This window comes from Panthera onca, chromosome B3 (genome assembly GCF_046562875.1).
Source record: "Panthera onca isolate mPanOnc1 chromosome B3, mPanOnc1 haplotype 2, whole genome shotgun sequence".
Taxonomy (NCBI): Eukaryota; Metazoa; Chordata; class Mammalia; order Carnivora; family Felidae; genus Panthera; species Panthera onca.
In genome coordinates this window covers 109465825-109487399 of record NC_138344.1, presented here as the reverse complement: position 1 = coordinate 109487399, position 21575 = coordinate 109465825, and the positions used below count along the sequence as shown (strand labels likewise).

The 21575-nt window shown below is 37.9% G+C and overlaps 1 long non-coding RNA gene across 7 annotated transcripts in view; it reads right to left on the bottom strand.

Moving 5' to 3' along the window:
• LOC132669975 (uncharacterized) overlaps window positions 1-21575 on the bottom strand; it is an 83209-nt gene that overhangs the window by 9324 nt on the left and 52310 nt on the right. For 2 of the 7 annotated variants that reach the window (XR_014137827.1, XR_014137829.1), the window contains one exon: window positions 2816-3451. This is a non-coding gene — a long non-coding RNA (uncharacterized LOC132669975). Of the gene's footprint in view, window positions 1-2815; window positions 3452-9702; window positions 9813-14092; window positions 14574-20463; window positions 20640-21575 lie in introns of those variants that run through there. The other 5 variants (XR_014137828.1, XR_014137824.1, XR_014137826.1 and 2 more) reach the window with 5 other exon arrangements.

Sequence of the window (21575 nt, the reverse complement as noted above, 5' to 3'; positions counted from 1 at the left end):
GTCATGACCTGAGCTGAAGTCAGTCCCTTAACCCACTGAGCCACCCAGGTGCCCCTGGAGCATGTATTTAATATTCCAGTAAGCAGTTTACAATTGTGCTTTAGCCTTTACTTTCTGCTTGAGCAGAGCCCCAAGGTCAGTCTGAGGCGAGGAATTAGGGTCTTCTTAGGTCTTTGCTGAGCATAAGAAGAGCACTGCACATTCACATGTCTTTCTGGGTTCCCAGGAATATTTCGGAGCTTTGCAAAGAACCACATGGACATCTCATTCCAGATTTTTTCTTTTTTTTTTTTTTTGGTTAGGTTCTTATTAGCTCCAATTGGTATCACTGCCTCATGCATCTGCAATGTAAACAATTGCCACTACTTCTTTTTGACAAATGTCCTAAGGATAAGGCTCTTCAAACAAAGTGAGCTCTGAGTCAGGTCAAATAAAGTTTACCCTTGGGAATGGAGCTTTACAAGGAGCTTAAAATAGGTCAAACAGTGACAATTCTCTAGGGATGGAACAAGTGGGCAGTTTCAGATCCATTCTGCCCTTTCCCACCAGTGACTCCTAGGCTTCTGGTTTTTACAACTATCATAATTGTGTGCCTGCTGGGTTTTTTTTTTTTGTTTGTTTGTTTGTTTTTGTTTTTATTTTAGAAACAGAGTAAGTGTGAGCAGGGGAGAGGGGCAGAGAGAGAGAGAGACCGAGAGAGAGAGAGAGAGAGAGAGAGAGAGAGAGAGAACCTTAAGCAGGCTTCATGCTGTCAGCAAAGAGCCCAATGTGGGGCTCGATCCCACATCTTGGATCATGACCTGACCCTAAATCAAGAGTCAGATGCTCAACCAACTAAGCCACTCAGGCTCCCCAAGTCTGCTGATTTTTAAGTCTATGCAGCAAATGGAGAAAAGGAGATGGGAAGAAGGCAAGTTAAAAGCCACAAAACTTGCTGCTCTTACTGATATTCAACTGGGTTTTTTTGTTGTTGTTTTGTTTTGTTTTAATAAATGATTCTAGAACATTGTAAACCTTTGGTTAATTTCCAGGGTTCTCTTGCTGTTGTGGATGAGCAGATTTTCATACATTCTTATTCCACCATTCTGGAAATGCTTCCAAACAAGTGCATTTTAAGATGTCCATATTTATACAGGGTGATTGGGGGCATGCTATATTTTATTGTTGACTTTTCATTTAATTGTATTTTGGTTATGTGCCAAGTTTTAATTGTAGAAGCCAGATTAAAAAGCCAAAGAGGGCAGGAGGGGGAAGGGCACCTGGGTGGCACAGTTGGTTAAGCTCAGGCTCAGGTCATGATCTCTCTGTTTATGAGTTTGAGCCCCCCATTGGGGTCAGCACTGATGGCATGAAACTTGCTTGGGATTCTGTTTCTCCCTCTCTCTGCCCCTCCCCAACTTGTGCTCTCTCTCTCTCTCAAAAAAAAAAAAAAAAAAGCCAAAGAGATTTATCAGAGGAATTAAGAAAACAACCCAATTTACAACTGCATCAAAAAGAATAAAGTGGGGTGCCTGGGTGGCTCAGTTGGTTATTCATATAAGAATATTAACTTTAAATTATGTAATTTTATTAAAATGATGTAAAAACTATAGAACTTTTTAAAACAAAAACCTATTTCAAAAAATGTTATCTTAATTCATTATTTTGAATCGTTCTCAGGGTAGGAAGAAATTTGCAAATGAAAAACCAGTCACAGAGAATGTCTTTCTAAACTCTAACTCCTCAATCTTCTGCAACTGGAAAATAATCTTGATTGAAGTCCTAAAATTGCTTTCCCCATACCTGTCAGAATGGCTAAAATTAACCACATAAGAAGCAACAGGTGTTGGTGAGGATGTGGAGAAAGGGGACTCTCCTGCACTGTTGGTGGGAACGCAAACTGGTGGAGCCACTCTGGGAAACAGTATGGAGGCTCCTCAAAAAGTTAAAAAGAGAACTACCTTATGACCCAACAATCACTACTGGGTATTTACCCAAAGGATACAAGGCCACTAATTGAAAGGAAAACATGCACCCCGATGTTTACAGCAGTATTTGTTTACAACAGTCGAGATATGGAAGCAGCCAAGTGTCCATCGGTTGATGAGTGGATAAACAAGAAGTGGTGTGTATATATATATATATATATATATATATATATATATATATATATATATATATATAATGGACTATTATTCAGCCATAAAAAAGAGTGAAATCTTGCCATTTGCAATGACATGAATGGAGCTACACAGTATAATGCTATGTGAAATAAGTCAGTCAGAGAAAGACAAATACTGTATGATTTCACTCATGTGGAATTTAAGAAACAAAACAAAGAAGCAAAAGGAAAAAAATAAGAGAGAGTCAAAGCAAGAAACCGACACTTAATTGTGGAGAACAAACTGATGGTTATGGGGAAGGAGGGAGGGAGGAGCAGTGTGGGAGATGGGTTAAATCGGTGATGGGGATTAAAGAGTGCACTTGTCATGATAAGCACTGGGTGATGTATAGAATTGTTGAATCACTATATTGTACACCTGAAACTAATATTACACTGTAGGTTAACTAACTGGAATTTAAATAAAAACTTTAAAAAAAAAGTTGTCTTCCCATTTGTCTTCATTTACACTGAAATCTTAGAATAGGAAGTAAAGGAGTTCTTAAACTAAAAGATTATTAAAATATCATTTATAGAGAGAGTGGTTCCTTTTTCAGGGCTTAACTTTCTTCTCAAAACAGTTTTATGAGCCACGTGGTACTTAGCACATACCAAGAATGATCACAATTCTGTCCCCCTCCCCACTCAGCACCCCCCTCCCTCCTCTCTCTTTCTCTTGCTTGTTTTGGAAAGCATTGATAGCCTTTTGATTCTTCCCTGTGTAGCATGTGTGACATATCTTACTGTGTTCCCATCTGTTCTATTTCAATTTGACTTCAGGGATAGGGAAATATTCAAGGGCTCAAAAACAATATGCTGGTAGGATCCATTTCATTAATAAACACAAGAAAACAAAGAAAAATTCTGACTTATCTTTCAATTCCTTGAATAAAGAAACGTTTAGTGTTATAATTTTAAAATTGAAAGATGACTATCATTTATGTTTTGAGGGCTTGGATCACAGAAGGGGTTGGGATGTGAGAAAGGGAAAGAATATTTGAGCGGAGTTCCAACTCCCTTCCATCCTCAGAAGAACCGGGTCCTGGGTTGGAAACAGGTTACAGGTCGTGAAGAGTCAAAGGACAAATCAAAAGAAACTCTTCCCCCAAAAGGAACAAGCTAACAGAAAATTTTAAAGTTATTTTGTGTACCAGGCATATGAAAATTGTCATTCCTCAGCAGGCTTTAGATGCTTCCAGATCTTCTGGCCAAATCCTAAATTCTGCATAACAAATTCCTTCCTGATTTCTCTTCGAAGGAAATTATCTCGAGATAAGATCAGTCTGGGTCATCTGGTGGTGTCTTCCTCTTCTGTCAGGGAAAAAGAAAGGAACATGTCGTTTCAAGACTAAAAAATTTAACTTTCATATTACATTTCAGTTTATAAAAGCACAGGATGGAGTTTATTTTTCAAATGCAGTAGCGACATCCAGTGGACAAAATGCTTCAGTAATTTACCAAGTAGATAAATAAACATTTATTATATCTGTCATTAAGAAAAAATATGCTTTTAAAAATTTGTCCCTTAATACATGTTTTCTTAATATGTATAAATACAGGTCAGTGGCCACTGATAGAGGAAGTTTCTCACACTTATACTAAAATAGCCCTCAGTGATTTGTGTGACCAGGGCCTCGGGCCCCACAGAATTCATACTGGCATGGAAACAAGATTTGTCCCTAGCCACCTTTCTCCCTTCCATCAGGACTCTGATGAGGTGTCCTGACAATAACCACACTTTCGGGGAGGCTCTGATCTTTAAGTACTCTTAAAGGTACTTAGGAGATAATAGTGAAATAATATCTCTTAGATGCCAGGGCTGGAGTCTGGTTAGAGTCCAGCATGGGAGCAGATATTAAAGTAAAATTTCTAAGTAAGCTGTCTGCATGTGGAAGAGGAGGTCTTTCATGCTTTATTTTAATATGCTAAGCAAAATCAAATATAATTAACCAACTAAAAAAAGCCATCTATGAGTTCTGAATTGTTCTTCCTTCTCTTTCAGGTATAGTCCAGCTAAGAAGACATGATCGACTCTAATGTATAAAAGGACACTTGAGTCTAATGACTAAAGGGAGCTCCCGCTTGTTCAGTGTCTACCGAAGCAAGGCATCATGCTAAGATTTTATATACATTTAATCACATCATGTTAAATACACACACAATGCGGGTATGTAGGCATTATTAAGTCTATTTTATAGACAAGAAAAATGAGGCTCTATAAAGTTACATGACTTAAGTAGCAGAGTCAGAGAGCAAATCTCAGTTATTTCAATTCTAAAGCCCATTATCTTTTCAGGATATACATTGCGTCCCGCCATAAAACGGGAAGAAAACGAAAATGGAAGCTAGCACTTTTACTATTTTCCTAAAATGGAAAAATAACACACTTCCTCCCTTGCTTTGTACCATCAAACTTGGTATATTGTATATTTTTCAACTTCAGGAGGAGAAGTTTGCAATGATGCTGCCTCATTAGACCCTTAAAAATACCATAAAATTTGATTTATATTAGCAGAAAGGTGACAGCATGGTTACTAGAACCAATTGCTTAGATTTGAACCCTGGCTCACCTATTTATTTGCTGCACAACCTTGAGCAAGTTACTTAACTTCTCAGGGCATCAATGTCCTCATTTGCAAATGGCATTATAATATCTATTTCTATCTATGAAATAATAGGTTGCTGTGAGCATTGAGTACAGTGCTTACAACAGTGACTGGCATGGAACAAAAATCTCAGTATCCTTATTGTTGGAATTGTTTCTATTAATATGTTAAAAAGTGACAGACTACTGCATTTATTTTTTTTTTAATTTTTTTTTTTAACGTTTATTTATTGAGACAGAGAGAGATAGAGCATGAACGGGGTGGGTCAGAGAGAGAGGGAGACACAGAATCTGAAACAGGCTCCAGGCTCTGAGCTGTCAGCACAGAGCCCGACGCGGGGCTCGTACCCACGAACTGCGAGATCGTGACCTGAGCTGAAGTCGGACGCTTAGCAGAATGAGCCACCCAGGCGCCCCAGCATTTCTTTATTTTTAAACACTTTATTGATGTATAATTTACAGAACATAAAATTCACCCATTTTAACAGTACAACTCAATGATTTTTAGTAACTATACCGAACTGTGCAACAATCACAATTCAGTTTTAGACATTTCTATCATCCTAAAAACTTCCCTTGGGTCCATTTATAGTTAATCCACACTGCCATCCTCAGCCCTAACCAACCATGGATCTACTTTTTGTCTTTGTAAACTTGCCTTTTCTAAACATTTCATATAAATGGAATCATACAATGTATAGTCTCTGCGTTTGGTTTCTTCCACCATAGCATGAGGTTTTGAGGTTGGTCCATGCTGTAGTATATATTAATAGCTAGTTCCTTTTAAATGCTGAATAGTATTCCATTGCATGGAATTGTATTTACCCATTCACCAGCTGATCAATGTTTGGGTTGTTTCCACTTTTTGGCTATTCTGAATAATACTGCTCTGAACATTCACATGCCAGTCTTTGTGTGGACAGATGCCTTCTGTTCTCCTGGGTGATATCTAGTAGTGGGATTGTTGAATCATATGGTACATCTGTTTAACTTTTTAAGTAATGGACAAATTGTCTTCTGAAGTGGCTGCACCATTTTACATTCCACCAGCAACGTATGGATTCCCCTTTTTCCACATCCTCACTAACACTTGGTATGGGTTGTCTTTTTCATAGACCTTCTAGTTAACGTATAGTAATATTTTATTGTGGTTTCCATTTGCACTTCCCTAATGATTCATGATGTTAAACACCTTTTCATGAGTTATTAGCCATTTATAGATCTCCTTTAATGAAATATCTGTTCTTCTATACGTTTTTTAAAAATGTTTATTTACTTATGTTTATTTTTCAGAGAGTGCGAGTGGGGGAGGGGCAGAGAGACAGGGGGCAGAAGATCTGAAGCAGGCTCTGCACTGACAGCACAGAGCCTGATGCGGGTCTCGAACTCAGGAGCCATGAGATCGTGACCTGAGCCAAAGTTGGATGCTCAACCGATTGAACCACCCATCACCTCTTATTTATTTATTTATTTATTTAGAGAGGGAACAAGTGCAAGTGGAGGCGGGGCAGAGAGGAAAGGAGAAAGAATCCCAAGTAGGCTCTATGCTGTTAAGTGCAGAGCATGACCAGATGCTTGAACCCACGAACTGTGAGATCATGACCTGAGCCGAAATCAGGTCAGACGCTTAACCGACTGAGCCACCCACGTGCCCCCTATTCATTTTTTAAAAATGTTTATTTATTTTTGAGAGACAGAGAGCACGTGGAAACAGGGGAGGGGCAGAGAGAGAGGGAGACAGAGGATCAGAAATGGGATCTGCACAGAGAGCAGAGAGCCCACAATGGGGCTTGAATTCATGAACCGGGAAATCATGACCTGAGCCGAAATCAAGTCAGATGCTTAACCGACTGAGCCACCCAGACGCCCCACCATTCATTTTTTAATTGAGTTGTTTGGTATCTTTTTAATGACTTGCAAGAGTCGATATGGAATGCTTCTCCATTTATTTAGATCTTATTTAATTTCTCTCTGCCAGTTTGTAGTTTTCAGTGTATAACACTTGCATTTCTTTTCTTAGTTTTTCCTAAGTATTTTTATTCTTTTTGAAATCATAGTAAAAGGCATCATTCATTTTTAGATCGTTCATTGTTAATAGGTAGAAATACACTTGATTTTGGTATACTGATCTTATATCCTATAACCTCAAATAGATCCATTATTAGTTCTAATATTTTTTTTTGGATTTGTTAAAGTTTTCTATATAGAAGGTTGTTACATCATTTACAAATAAAGACAGTTTATTTCTTCACTTCCAATCTGACTGACATTCATTTTTTTGTTGCCTGATTGTGGTGGCTAGAATCTCTGGTTACATCTTGAATAGAAGTGGTGAGAACAGACATCCTTGCCTTTTTTTTTTTTATGTTTATTTTTATTTTTGAGAGAGAGAAAGAGAGTGCAACTAAGGGAGGGTGAGAGAGTGAGAGGGACAGAGGATCCAAAGTGGGCTCCATCCTGACAGCAGCGACTGTGGGTTAACAGTGTTAAAGACTATACTTTTGCTGATTTTCTGTCTAGTTATTATTTTAGTTTTTGAGAGTAGGATATTAAAGTTTCCAGTTATTATTGTTGAATTCTATTTCTCCTTTCAATTTTCTGTTTTTGCTTCATATATTAAAAGGTCCATTAGATGTATATATATATACATGGTTTTGGTTTTGGTTTTTGAGAGAGAGAGACTGCATGCATGCACGCATACAAGCAGGGAAGGGGCAGAGGGAAAGAAGGAGAGGGAAGCTTAAGCAGGTTTCATGTTTAGAGCAGAGTCTGACCTCACAACCAAGAGATCATGACCTGAGCCAAAATCAAGAATCAGATACTTAACCGACTGAGCCACCCAGGGGCCCCAATGTATATATGTTTTTAATTGTTTATCTTCCCAATGGACTGTTTGTGTTATCATTATAATGTCCCTTTTCTCCTATGGGAACAATTTGTTTGGTCTTAAAAACTATTTTGTCTGATATTTTAGCCACTCCATCTCTCTTATGGTTACTTTTTGCATCATTCTACTTTCAACCTGTTTGTATTTATCTTTGTCTATGAAAGTGTGTCTCTTATAGACAGCATGTAGTTGGAGCCTATTTACTTATATCTCTGCCTTTTAATTGGACTGCTTAATCCATTTACATTTAATATAATTAGTTTTGTGGTTAGATTCATGCCTGCCATTTTTCTATTTGTTTTCTTCAGGTCTCATGTCATTTTTGTTCCTATGTTCCAACTTTATTGGCTTATTTGCATTAAACAAATATTCCTTGGCATACCATTTTAATTCCTTTGTTCATTTCTAAGCTATTTTTTGAGTTGTCATGGTTCCTCTAAGATTTATGACATGTATCTTTATCATAATTTACTTCAGGTTTATACTGACCATTTCCAGTAAATATAGCCAGATCATGAAAGGCCTTGTATACCATGCTTAATCAGTGGGAAAGGGGGCTGGTGGGGCACAATTATTTTAAAGTATAAAGAGACATGGTCACATTTGCATTTCAGAGTGCTCTAACAGAAATGTAGACGATCAATTTCAGGAAGGCACCACTGGACAAATCAGAGCTCTCTCAGTGATCCTCCCCTTGAGTTTTTCTTGATTTCCCAATGTGGTTTCTGTGCATTCTTACATGGGGTCAGGAGTCAGACCCTTAAGCCTGTACACATTCTATCTTTAGCTTGTAAAGCTCCAAAGTAATGAACTCCAACTGCTGGGAACTCGCTCTGGGTAAAGTTATGCAAGGCAATGCTCAATTATTCAGAAGTCATCCACTGAATTGCATATAATTAGATCCACAGTATCTCTGTCTCATTCCTTCTTCCTGCCTTAATCTTATTTATTGGTTGATTAATTCCTTCATATTATGTATAAAGAAAAAAAAAAAGCCAGGGTGAGTATGCTTTCCCTTTTCATAGTTTGAGTGAAAAATGGAAAAGAGTTTTAAACTAAGAGCTCAAATGAAATTTGTGGCCATCAGTGTATTGTTACTAACCTCTAGCCTACCCTCTAGAATAGATTATAATTTTTTTTCTCTTTTCAATGTTCATTAACTTTCTGGTCACCAGAACAGCCGCTCTAAAAAAATATTAATAATGTAAATTAATAATGTGCTTAATTTTCAATTAATAAGGCATACATTTACTTTTGTTTTAATAGGTTTGTTTCAGATGAGACTATTTGAAGCTCCTCAAAACCCCCACTTGAGGGGTAATTTTGAATAAAATTTATACAGGCAGGAAATAGTAAGCAATTGATAGTAACACTACCTAAGAGTGTTAACTGAACTGATATATCTTGACGATAAATATGCAAGATATTCTCTGTCTGGTTTTTTTGTTTGTTTTTTAAGTAGGATCCATGCCCAATGTGGGGCTTGAACTCATGACCCTGAAATCAAGAGTTGTGTGCTCTACGGACTGAGCCAGCCAGGGGCCTCAAAATATTCTCATTTTGAGTGAATGACTTGGACAGTCCATGCATCAAACTTGAAAATTACATGCAATTAGGAGCTCCTGAGTGGCTCAGTTGGTTAAGGGTCCAACTCTTGGTTTCAGCTCAGGTCATGATCTCACAACTTATGAGTCCTGCATCTGGCTCTGTGCTGACAGCGCAGGGCCTGCTTGGGATTCTCTGCCCCCTCTCTCTCTGCCCCTCTCCTGCTCATGCGCTCTCTCTCTGTCTCTTTCAAAAATAAATAAATAAAAATTAAAAAAAAAAAAAAAAAAAAAAAGAAAGAAAACGACACACAATTAGACCGAATGCTAATATACTGGCTGGCAGTCTAGGGATCCAAACAGATTCAGAAGGCTAAAATAATGAGGCAAAATAAGAGAGCTAAAATTTAACACATATGAACACTGTGCCAATTATGAATGAGTTTGACTATATATAATGGAAAGCCTAAATTTATAATAGCTTAACCAAACAGGCAGTATTCATAAGAAGAAAGTGTGGTAGTACCCCAAACTCTTCAGACAATGCCCGGAAGGTGGTGTTCCCACTATAGGATTCTCAAACTGAGTCATGCTCTTAGGATGTCATTAGAATGGTGATAGGATCCAAATCCATGTCTATGAAAAATATTTGGAGAGAGTTAGGTATTTATTCTGGGTTGGGGGGGGGTGGTGCGGAAATGCTTATTGTCCCATCTTGGGAAAGGAGAATCAGATTTTCTCTGTGCTACTCCAGATGGCAAAAATAGGACCAATTGATAGTCATGGCAGAGAGGCAGATTTCGGTTCAAACTGAGTTTTTAACGTTAGAACACTCTGGAAATAAAATAAGTTATTCAAGGAGCTAAATTTCTAGTAATAACAAAAATAATGGCAATAACTTACTGAGGGTTTATAATGTACCAGGTACTTACATGAATTAATTTATTTTATATTCAAAATTACTCTAGAAGAAACTACTATTATCCTTGTTTCACAGATAAGGAACTCAATTTATTTGCCCCAGGCCAGACAGCTAGAAAGCAGAAGACGTGAATCCATGGAGTCTGACTCCAAAGCTGGAGTTCTGACCTGCTCTGTGTGCAGGCAGAGGCTTGCTGACTAATGGTATGGGTGAAGTAGGGTGAAAGGTGTCAGATATGGATCAAAGCCTGGCTAGGATGAGGTAACTTACATGAGACTAATAGCTACATTCATCGAACACTTGCTGGGTGTCAGGCACGGGACTAAAAATTTCACGTACATTAAGAGATAATGCAGCAGGAGCACGCAATGGTGCGTTCAGTACACACTCAAGTACCATAAGCTGCCATGACCACTTTTGAGCCTCTCAGCAGCTTTATTAGATGAGCATTATTGTATCTACTTTGCTAACAGAGAAAGTGATAACTTGAGAGATGAAGTAAATTATCCAACGTCAGGTGACAGTGCCAGTAAAGCTGGCAGGTGACTCAGGATACTACAGCTCTAGCCTTTCCACTAAGCCATGTTTCACCAGAATACCGACGCTTGCAACCTGGAAGTTTTAGGGTTCTGTGAAACCAGGAAGCAAATAATAACTTTAACAACAACAACAACATCTATACAGACTTAGATAAATCTTGCAAATTAGTAGGCCATTAGCTATTTGAGGTTAAACCTTAAAGAGTATAATAAGTACATACCAGAAGTGCAATGAAATGAGATAGGTTGTGTTTTAAAAATTTTCAAACTCACTATTTATCAGCGAAAGATAATTTTCCTGGCTCTTCTCTCTACAAATACCACCCAGAAATTCTCATATGCCGATAAATGAAGAGAAGTTTCAAATTAGAATTGTGATCATGAGTTGAAGCCAATGGCCTTCAAGGATCAGAGCTGAATAGAAGCGGAAGAGGCTAGGGTCTAAAAGCCCTTGAGGAAACAGGGCCTGAGACGGTCACTGCAGACGGAGACTATGCACAGGGTAGAGCTGTAAATGAGCTCTCTGCATAAAACTGGCAGCCAGACAAGCTGTTCTGCCTTCAAAACAGAAGAAAAAACAAAAACAAAAACAGGGAGTAGAAAAACTCCACTTGTTGGTGTGTGTAGACACATACAGGGACACAAGCTAGCAGGCTGGGCCATGGAGGGAAAAGGAGCCACTAAGAGAAACCGAGACCAAAGCCGCTGCAGGAAGTGGCTGTAGGACAAATTTGTATTGTCTTCAAGGTGACAAAATCACCATGGGAGGATGGAAGGAAGGGAAGGGAACGATGAATGCCTGTCTGGTGGGTGAAGGGAAAACAAAGAGTTGGGTCCCCATCTCCCATAGTTAGAAACCAATAAATAGTTTATAAAACTGAAAAACCAAGAAATAACAATTAAGCATGCTATTTAGAGACATGGCAGTAAACATCAAAATATTTAGCTGTACGAGATGAGAGTAGTTGCTTCTGAAAAGTGGGTAATGGGGAGGAGGAGGCGAGGGTATTGCTATTTTTCTTAACAAAACTTGTTGAATTACTTGACTCTTTATAAATAGAGTGCATGTAGAGGTGCCTGGGTGGCTCAGTTAAGTGTCCAACTCTTGATCTCTACTCAGTTCATGATCTTGTGATTCCTGGGATGGAGCTCCACATTGGGCTCTGCACCGATGGCACAGAGCCTGCCTAGGATTCTCTCTCTCTCTCTCTCTCTCTCTCTCTCTCTCTCTCTCTCCCTCTCTCAAAATAAATGAATAAACTTTAAACAAAGTGCACTGTGTACTATTGATAATGATTAAAAAAAACTTTACTAAAGCTTCCTATTTGTTTGGGTTTATTCAATCTTGTAGATTTTTATGAACAGATTTTTCATGCTAGACACACATGGTCTTTTTTTGGATCATTCTAATTCCTTCAAGTAATCCTTCCCTAGAAGCAGTTCAGCAGAGATAAAATCGCTTCATGAACAGGTTTGAAGTCACAATTGTAAATATTCATATTATCAGGCAGCGTTAATCCTAAGTAGATCCTGAATATGAGGCATACTAGCTTGGATTAAGAGTGAAAATAAAGGGAGCTTTTTTCCCCTAACTTCCCAGCATTTCCAAAACAACAATATTTGAGGAATAGAGAATGGTGGGACTGTCAATATAGAGGGTTTGTGATCCTTAAGAATACGCATCACCATATTCTTATATGGTGATGAGTATATCATATTGAGTATAGCAACCTGCCACTGAATTTAGCAGATACACATACACACGCATGCACATACTGATACACTATAGATACACATACTGGTAGTGTGAATAACTGTATACTTTTAACTTTGATATAATTACAAATTTACAAAATTTACAACAGTCTAAGGAACTTCCATATACCCAGCAGACTTGCAAATTATTTAAATTTTGCACCACTTAATCATTCTCTCTCTCTGACCTATATTTAATTTGTTTGTTTGTGCATACACAGGCATACACATATATGTATGTATATTCTTTCTGAACCATTTAAAATTAAGTTGTTACCAGGTTAGAGGGCAACTGTGCCCTTACCCCTACACACTTTTTGTATATTTTCTAAGAACAAGGACATTCTCTTATGTAACCAGTACAATGACCTAAATCAGAAAGTTTAATATTGATATACTATTACCTAATCTGAAGTCCATATTGTCCAAATTAATGTGCTTCATAGCTATTTCTTTTTCCTTGTCCACAGTCCAACCCAGAATGCCATATTGTATTTAGTTGTGACGACTCATTGGTCTCTTTTAATCTAGACTAGTTCCTCAATGTTGAGAGTATAGACCAGATATTTTACAAAATGTCATTCAATCTGAATGTCTACTGTTTCTCATAATTAAATTCATATTAGATATTGGGACATAATTCAATATTATTCCAATATTGTTAATGTTAACTTTACTCACTAAGTGAAAGTAGTGGTCAAGACATTACTTCATTGTAAAGTTTATTTTTCTCTACACAAATATTAAGTAATTTGTTTAAAAAAATTTTTAAATGTCTATTTATTTTTGAGAGATAGACAGCGTGAGCCGGAGACAGGCAGAGAGAGAGGGAGACACAGGATCCTAAGCAGGCTCCAGGCTCTGAGCTGTCAGCACAGAGCCCGACAGGAGGCTCAGACCCACAAACTGTGAGATCATGACCTAAGCCGAAGTTGGATGCTTAACTGACTGAGCCACCCAGGCGTCCCTACTTTAATAATTTTAAATGACAAATTAAATTTCTTAAATAGATACAGGACCACTCTGTTTCCTTTCATATTGAGCTGGTTGTAGTAAGTTGTGTTTTGCAGGGAATTTCCTCTCAATTATCCAATTTTAAAAATGATAGTTGTTTATAATATCCCCTTATTATCCTATCAAAGTCTGTAGGATCTGTATTAATAACCCTGCCTCATTCTTGATATTGATAAATCTGTGTCCTCTCTATTTCTTTTTTTTAAAGTTTATTTACCTATCCCAATTTACTTTCAAATAATATTTTACCCCTTCACATAGAATGTAAGAAACTTATAAAGCTATGCATCCACTTCTTTCCTGTCTTTACGCATCGTTACACTTTTTACTTCTACATATATTATGAACTCTACATTTTAATTGTCTTTTATTTAAATAACAAGTGGCTTTTAAATTGGGTGCCTGGGTGGTTCAATCGTCTAAGTGTCTGACTTCGGCTCAGGTCATGATCTCACGGTTTGTGAGTTTGAGCCCTGCATCGGGCTCTGTGCTGACAGCGCAGAACCTGGATCCTGCTTTGCGTTCTGTGTCTCCCTCTCTCTCTGCCCCTCCCCTGCTGATGCTTTGCCTCTCTCACTCTCTCTCTCAAAAATGAACATTAAAAAAAAAAAATAAAAAACATTAATAAACATTAAAAAATCAAATACAATGAGGAAAAAGTATTTTATATATACCTACAAATTTACCTTTTCTGGCACTCTTTATCCTTTTGTGAAGATCCAAATTTCCACACTATATCATATTCCTTCAAGTCTGCTGGTGATGTATTCTCTCAGCCTTTGTCTGAAAATGTCTTTGTTATGCCTTCAAATTTTGAATGATACTTTTGCCAAACATGGATGCTCCGCGGTATTCTGGAAACTGGTGAGCGTTGTTCTATTAGACTCAAATTCTGAACTCTGTCTCCTGTATGGTCACCAGCAATGGTAATCTCTGCCTAGATCTCCTGTTAGCCTGCTTCTTCTAGCTGTGCTGCTTGGCGTTTCTCCCATGAATGTGCAGAACAGAAGTCAAAGATTTGGGCTGAATCTATATGCAGAATTCACTACTCCTCCTATGTGGTCATCTGCTTTCTAGAGTCTTCACTTTTCAGCCATTCTGACAGCCTCAGAGACTAGCCTTTTGCTTGAGTTCTAACTGCTCCACTCTGCAGGACTGGGGAGTGCCCTCAAGAAAAAAGCCATAAAAATTGCAGATTATATTCCGGATTCTAGTGTGACTTTCCTTCTTTTAAGGGTCAACTTCTCTCTAGTTTCCAGCAGCTTTGGTCACTCTCCAGTGCCTTCAAGTACGTATTAATTATACTTTAATTATACTTTATCCAAGGCTGAAAATTGTTATCTATGGGAGCATTGGTTCAATGTGAATTACTCTACCATTATGAAAACAGTAATATGAATAATTAAAAATTATACTTTCTTTGAGTCTTTCAAATTTGAGGTTGTGTGACTGCTATAGGTAGAAGACACGTCTCACTTAGTAATAACTTACTTTCTGGGAATGTAATAGGAAATATGGTTTCTCATGATTCTCATTCTGAATTGCAAGACTGTCCTCTCTTCTGACAAAGTACTCTGTCAAAGCAGTCAAGTGCAAACTCTTTCAGTTGTGAGCCATCCTTCTCATCAAAAACCTCATGATGTACCTTCCTTGTTTTCTCCATTTGTTAAATAAAGAAGAATTTTCCACTCCCTTCTAGATAGTTCTATTTTATTAGTTTTATATGTTGGGCTACTGTGCATGATTTTGTGTAAAGGAAGGGTGCAGCTGTTAAAAAGTTTATAAATCTGAGTCTAAATAATCTTTAATAGTCTCTAAAATTCAATAATTAATATATTGTAGTTTGTTCAACTATAGAGATTGGTATGTGTGCAGAAAAATAACCTTTTGCATAGAAATTCCTATTCCTGGGGCACCTGGGTGGCTCAGTTGGTTAAGCGTCTGACTTCAACCCAGGTCATGACCTCGCAGTTGGGGAGTTTGAGCCCCGCATCAGGGTCTCTGCTGTCAGCGTGGAGCCCACTTCAGATCCTCTGTCCCCTTTCTCTCTGCTCCTCCCCTGCTTGTGTGCACACTCTCTCTCAAAAATAAAATGAACATAAAAAAAAAAAAAGAAATTCCTATTCCTAAGTGATCTCCTTCAATGTGCTGCCTACTTGATAGCAGGTAGAATCATTTATCAACAAAATACTCCTCTGATTTATTTCTATTTGAGCTCATTCAAGGATCCATAATGCAAAACTCCCTTTATTACTAATAATTTTGCCATCAATATTGCTAGTCTGTACTGTATGATATTTTCATAATAGTAATTGAACTAAAGGACAAAGAAAAGATTTTGAGAATTCTGGGAAATGTGTACTGTTCACAGCAAATGTTACTTACACTTAGTTCAAAGGCATGTGTGCAGCCGTATGATGGACTAAGACTTACATAACAGTTTAGAGCTGTAACTGTGCTAACCTTACATCAGACACATTTACAAAAGACTGTCATTGCCCACAGTTTCATGCAATCGCTTTTCTGATTTGTTTTAAGTTTCAGAGTTGTTAATGTCTGGATATTCCTGTTTATACGGAAGGTGGAGATTTCTACTTTGTGTTATGGAACTCATTAGTCGCCTGCTATCATCTTAATCAAGAAAAATAAATATTGTAATAAACATTCATGTAAAGCCTCCAGTGAACTAAGAGCTATTTGAATGAAAAACAATATGCTGATATAGGTCAGAATGTTCCCTCCCCCTTGGTATGTTTGCTAATTTACTGAATGCATTCTGAGGTCTTTTTTTTTTTTAATGTTTATCTATTTTTGAGAGAGAGAGAGAGAGAGAGAGAGAGAGAGAATGAGCAAGGGAGGGGCACAGAGAGAGGGAGACAGAATTAGAAGCAGGCTCCAGGCTCCGAGCTGTCAGCACAGAGCCCCATGCAGGGCTTGAACCCATGAAACGCGAGACCATGACCTGAGCTGAAGTCGGACGCCAAACGACTGAGCCACCCAGGCGCCCCCTGAAGGCTTTTAATGGTAAAGGAAAAGTATGAGGTGTTCTTTTTAGTGTGTTAACCGAGAGCACAATGCTTGTCTTCAGCCCACGTACAAAAGCTAGTATAGTATCTGGTCAAAAATACTGGTAGAGATTCCCCCTCCTACTTTGTAAGCTTCTTGGAGACACTGACTACATCATATTAATCTTTGTGATTCTGTCAGGTACCTTACATGTTGCCTTGCATTTTGGCAGGTGGCCAGCCAATGTTTGTTGAATAAATCCATCTTTATTTTGTAAATTTTTCCATAAGTCAAGTTGTTCAGGTAACAGGAAAATTTTAGGTCCTGATAGCCTTTTATGTTCAGGACATTATTGTCGTTGCCATTCTTATCTCTGCTACTGATGCAATAACTTAAACCCACCTACCAAACCATGCTATTTTAGCAATTAAAGCCTTCTCTCTTTCCTTTAGTTTCCTAAACTGTAAAATGAGGAAGACATCTTCTAGTGATACTTGATAATCAACTGAATGGCTATGTTACCAATGGCAAGTAGTACAAACACAAAGCATTAATAATTCCATTATAGTTGTAAGACTCATATGAGTGGTCAGGATCTTTAATTCTATCATCATATTGCAAAAACAAGATGAGCTCAGCTTAAACAAGAGATTCTTCTGTCAGAAGGGTAATACCAGATAATCCCAGGTAAACACACCGGTGTCTGCATTTTTCAGTGAAAACGAAAGTCTGTTGTTTTAGGCGTGATGATCTTCCTCTTTACAAAATATTAACAATAGCCTATTTTAAAAATGCAAAATAGCTATTGCGGGTATGTAGCTTGTTGGTGATAAAAAGTACAGTTTTTAGACTTAAAACTAACATGTAGTAAGAATGTCAGAAGCAAAGACCAAGAAGTCAGAAAACTCAAAGTATGTTTTGGTATTGGATCCGGGAGCTGAGCCATGTCACTGCAGTAAATGAGGTGGTAGGAAAGAAGCTGAGAAAGGTCCAATGGGATCAGACTAGGGAGGAGCTTAAATCCTCTATTACACAAGCTATCATACTCCATGCTATGGTGAACAGGAAGCCTTGGTTTTGTTTGGAGCAGGGATCTGGTTGTTAAGGATACCATAACAGGAAAGCTAGTCTCATAATGATGTGAAACAGAGACCAGGAGGAAGGGGGTAATCCTTACTCTCACAGAATAGAAAATTAAATCAATACTTTCTATTTTTCCTTATTACTATGAAATATATCATAGATGAAAGAGTAGAATACAATATATAGTTTAAGGAATAATAAACACCAGAATTACTTTCTAAATACACGTTTGCTACTTACGTATATATTCCTATGTCATATTTTTTTTTAGTTTTTCTTGTCCTTGATGTTATACATTGGAATCATATTTTAAGTATTTTTCTGTGATAGCTTTTTCTCCCATTCAGTATTTTGAGGTTCTCATCCATATTTATGCTTATAGCTGTGGTTCATCCTTTTCACCATTGCATAGTGTTTCATTATTTGAACACACCAAGTTTTATCCTTTAATAATGTTTCCAGGTTTTTGGTAACATGAACAGTGCAACTAAGAATTTCTTGCACATGCCTGCTAGTGTATATTAAAAGATTCTCTGGGGTGAATACTTAGGAATGGGATGCCAGATCACTAGAAATGGTATTTTCTTTTTTTTCCTTTCTCTCCTTTTTTTTTTTCGACTTACGAGGCAATACTAAATTGTTACCCAAAGTCAATATCAACTCTACAGTCCCATCAGGGGCATTATGAGAGCTTCTGTGGCTCCACTTCCTCATCAACATCAAAAATTGACTGATTTTTAACTTTTAGCCAATCTGGTAGGCGTGAAATGGTAGCTCACTGGTTTTAGCTTGTATTTCTCTGTTCTCTAATGAGGTTAAGAATCTTTCCATGTATATAAAAGTACCCTATGACCCAGCAATTGCACTACTAGGCATTTATCCAAGGGATACAGGTGTGCTGTTTCGAAGGGACACATGCATCCCCATGTTTACAGCAGCACTATCGACAATAGCCAAAGTATGGAAAGAGCCCAAATGTCCATCGATGGGTGAATGGATAAAGAAGATGTGGTATATGTATACAATGGAGTATTACTCAGCAATCAAACAGAATGAAATCTTGCCATTTGCAACTACATAGATGGAACTGGAGGGTATTATGCTAAGTGAAATTAGTCAGAGAAAGACAAAAATCATATGGCTTCACTCATATGAGGACTTTAAGACACAGAACAGATGAAAACAAGGGAAGGGAAAGAAAAATAACACAAAAACAGGAAGGGGGACAAAACATAAGAAACTCTTAAATATGGAAAACAAATAGAGGGTTACAGGAGGGGATGTGAGGGGGGAATGGGCTAAATGGGTAAGGGACACTAAGGAATCTACTCCTGAAATCACTGTTGCACTATATGCTAACTAACTTGGATGTAAATTTTAAAAAAATAAAAAAGAATCTTTCCATGTTTATTGGGGCGCCTGGGTGGTGTACTCATTTAAGCGTCCAACTTCAGCTCAGGTCTCGATCTCACAGTTTGTGGGTTTGAACCCTATGTCAGGCTCTGTGCTGACAGCTCAGAGTCTGGAGCCTACTTCAGATTCTGTGTCTCCCTCTCTCTCTGCTCCTCTTCTGCTCATACTCTCTCTCTCAAAAACAAATAAATATTAAAAAAAAATTTTTTTTTTAAAGAATATAGTTAATTGTGAGGTGCTTTTAAAAAATAAAAAGAATCTTTCCATGTTTATTGCCCATACATGCTCCCTCTACTGTGAAAAATCTAATCATATAATTTGCTCACTTTCCAGTTGTTTTGTATTTCTTTTTTCATCTACCAGGCCACCTCTGTCTTACATCAGGTTTCCATTTATCCATGGATCTGTTTCTAGCAGCTGTTTTCTGGAAAATTCATTTTTCACTTACTTGAATACTTAAGACTAGTCAACTAAAAAACTATTTTTTTAAAGTAATCTCTGTACCCAACATGGGCTCAAACTCACAACCCCAAGATCAAGAGTCATATATGCTCCACTGACTGAGCCAGCTAGGTGTTCCCTAAAAAGCTATTTTTAATGAAAGCCACAATTGATGAATATAGAACAGTTTCTTTTTTCTTCTTTCTTTTCTTTTAATTTACCAGAAAGTCTTGAAAATATTTAATAATCACTAAGGATTAGTGTGCCACCAGAGGGAGCTCAAAGGGGTCCCTGAATTGTATAGCACCGTGTTCATGCATACACAGAAAAAGGGAGTCTAGCTTACTGAGCATTTGCTGAATAATTTTCAGTATAACTTACATCAAAATCTTGGAGTTTTAAAGCATTTTGGGGGCACCTGGGTGGCTCAGTCGTTAAGCATCTAACTTTGGATCTCAGAGTTTGTGAGTTCAAGTCCCCACAACAGGTGAGCTTGAACCCCCTATCAGGTAAACTCCAGCCTGATCCAGTGAGCACAAGCCCCACTTCAAGTGAGTCCCCTGCTTCTCTCTCTCTCTGCCCCTCATTCACTTGTGCCCTCTCTCTCTCTCAAAACAAACAAATAAATAAACTTATACAATATCCTTTAAAGAAAAAAGAAAGAAAGCATTTTTGTAGCGTGTCTCACCTTTCCCTCTAATATTTCACTATTTTTATTTCATTTTCCCATATCACTATGGCACAATAAGACACATCGTTAGATTAAATAACTTGTTTGGTATTGCATTTAGAATTTGTAATGTTCCTCCTGATTCTCTATTAAAGTTTCTGCAACCATTGCAGTCTTGACCCTTCCCTAGACTCTGTGACCAATTCAGAAAGTGAGAAGTTTAGTACATTAGCTCTAGTCACTTCCTACAAATGAAGCTTGTCCCATTCTAGCCTTGCTGGCCAGGGACTAGTTATGAGATTCCGCCACCTCCTAAACCACTGTAAACAACAAGACTGGTGTTTTGTTTTTTATCAACTAGGTTCTCATCTGAAAAGCAGTTTCTGACTGTGTTCCTCCAAGAGACCAAAGTCCTGTCCTGAAACCCAGACCAGTGATACGCACCCCGTCAACTGCTCCTCAGGGCACTAGCAGCTAGGGATCCAGAGTGACTTTGTTAGCTGGAGTGTTTGTTTGCTTGCTTGTTTGTTCCACACTGCTTGCTGGGACAGAGACTAATCATAGAACATAGACAGGCCACAAGCCAAGTCTCTTGGCTGCTTCTCTCTTTGTCCTGGTTGCTAGGAATCCAAAAAATAATTTTATATTTGATTACTATAGCTTTACTTTAGCAGCAATTGAGCAAAAATTTTCTTTGTATATTTTCATCTATTTATTGAGCCAGTGAACCTCTTGTCTATCCACTTTGGAATATGACTATATAAAAAACTGAATCTTTACCATCAAAAGCCGATAGTCCAGCATGAATGCAAGGCATCGAATAAGTTGTAACTGGTATAAAGGCCGAGGGCAGATACCCCTCCCCCAAATTGGGCCACTTTGGCATAAAGATTATTTTGAATTAAAAAGCAATCAAGGGGCGCCTGGGTGGCTCAGTCGGCTGAGCATCTGACGCTTGATTTTGGCTCAGGCCATGATCCCAGAGTTGTGGGATCGAACCTCACGTCAGGATCCATGCTGGGTGTGGAGATTTTCTCTCTCTCCCTTTGTTCTTCTTCCCTGCTTACTCTCTCTTATTCTTAAGAATAAATAAGTAAATAAATAATTATTTTTTAAAAAAGAATAAAAATAAAAGCAATCAAAACCCAGCAGATTCAGAGAAGTTCCTTATCTCCCCAACTGCCTATAACATTTTAGATAGAGGACCTGCTCTAGGAAGAAATCTATTACCATAGATGGCTACATTATACTATGAACTAGTATGGTAGACAGGGAGGAATTTAGCAAATCTTGTTTTATCTCAGTCCTCTATGTCCCGTTGTTTCTGGGGGACCCGCAAACATTTGTTTACCAAACATTTACTCTTTTTCATCTTCCTGTGAATTGCATTACTTCCCTTTGAAGTCCCAGACCCTTATCTTCTTCATCTTAGTTCAAAATGATATATACCTCGTTTTGCCTGTCTACAATTTTCACATCTGTGTGGAGTCCCCATACGTACAAAATTAAAATTTATTTTCTCCTGTTAATCTGTCTCATGTCAATTCTTAGTCCAG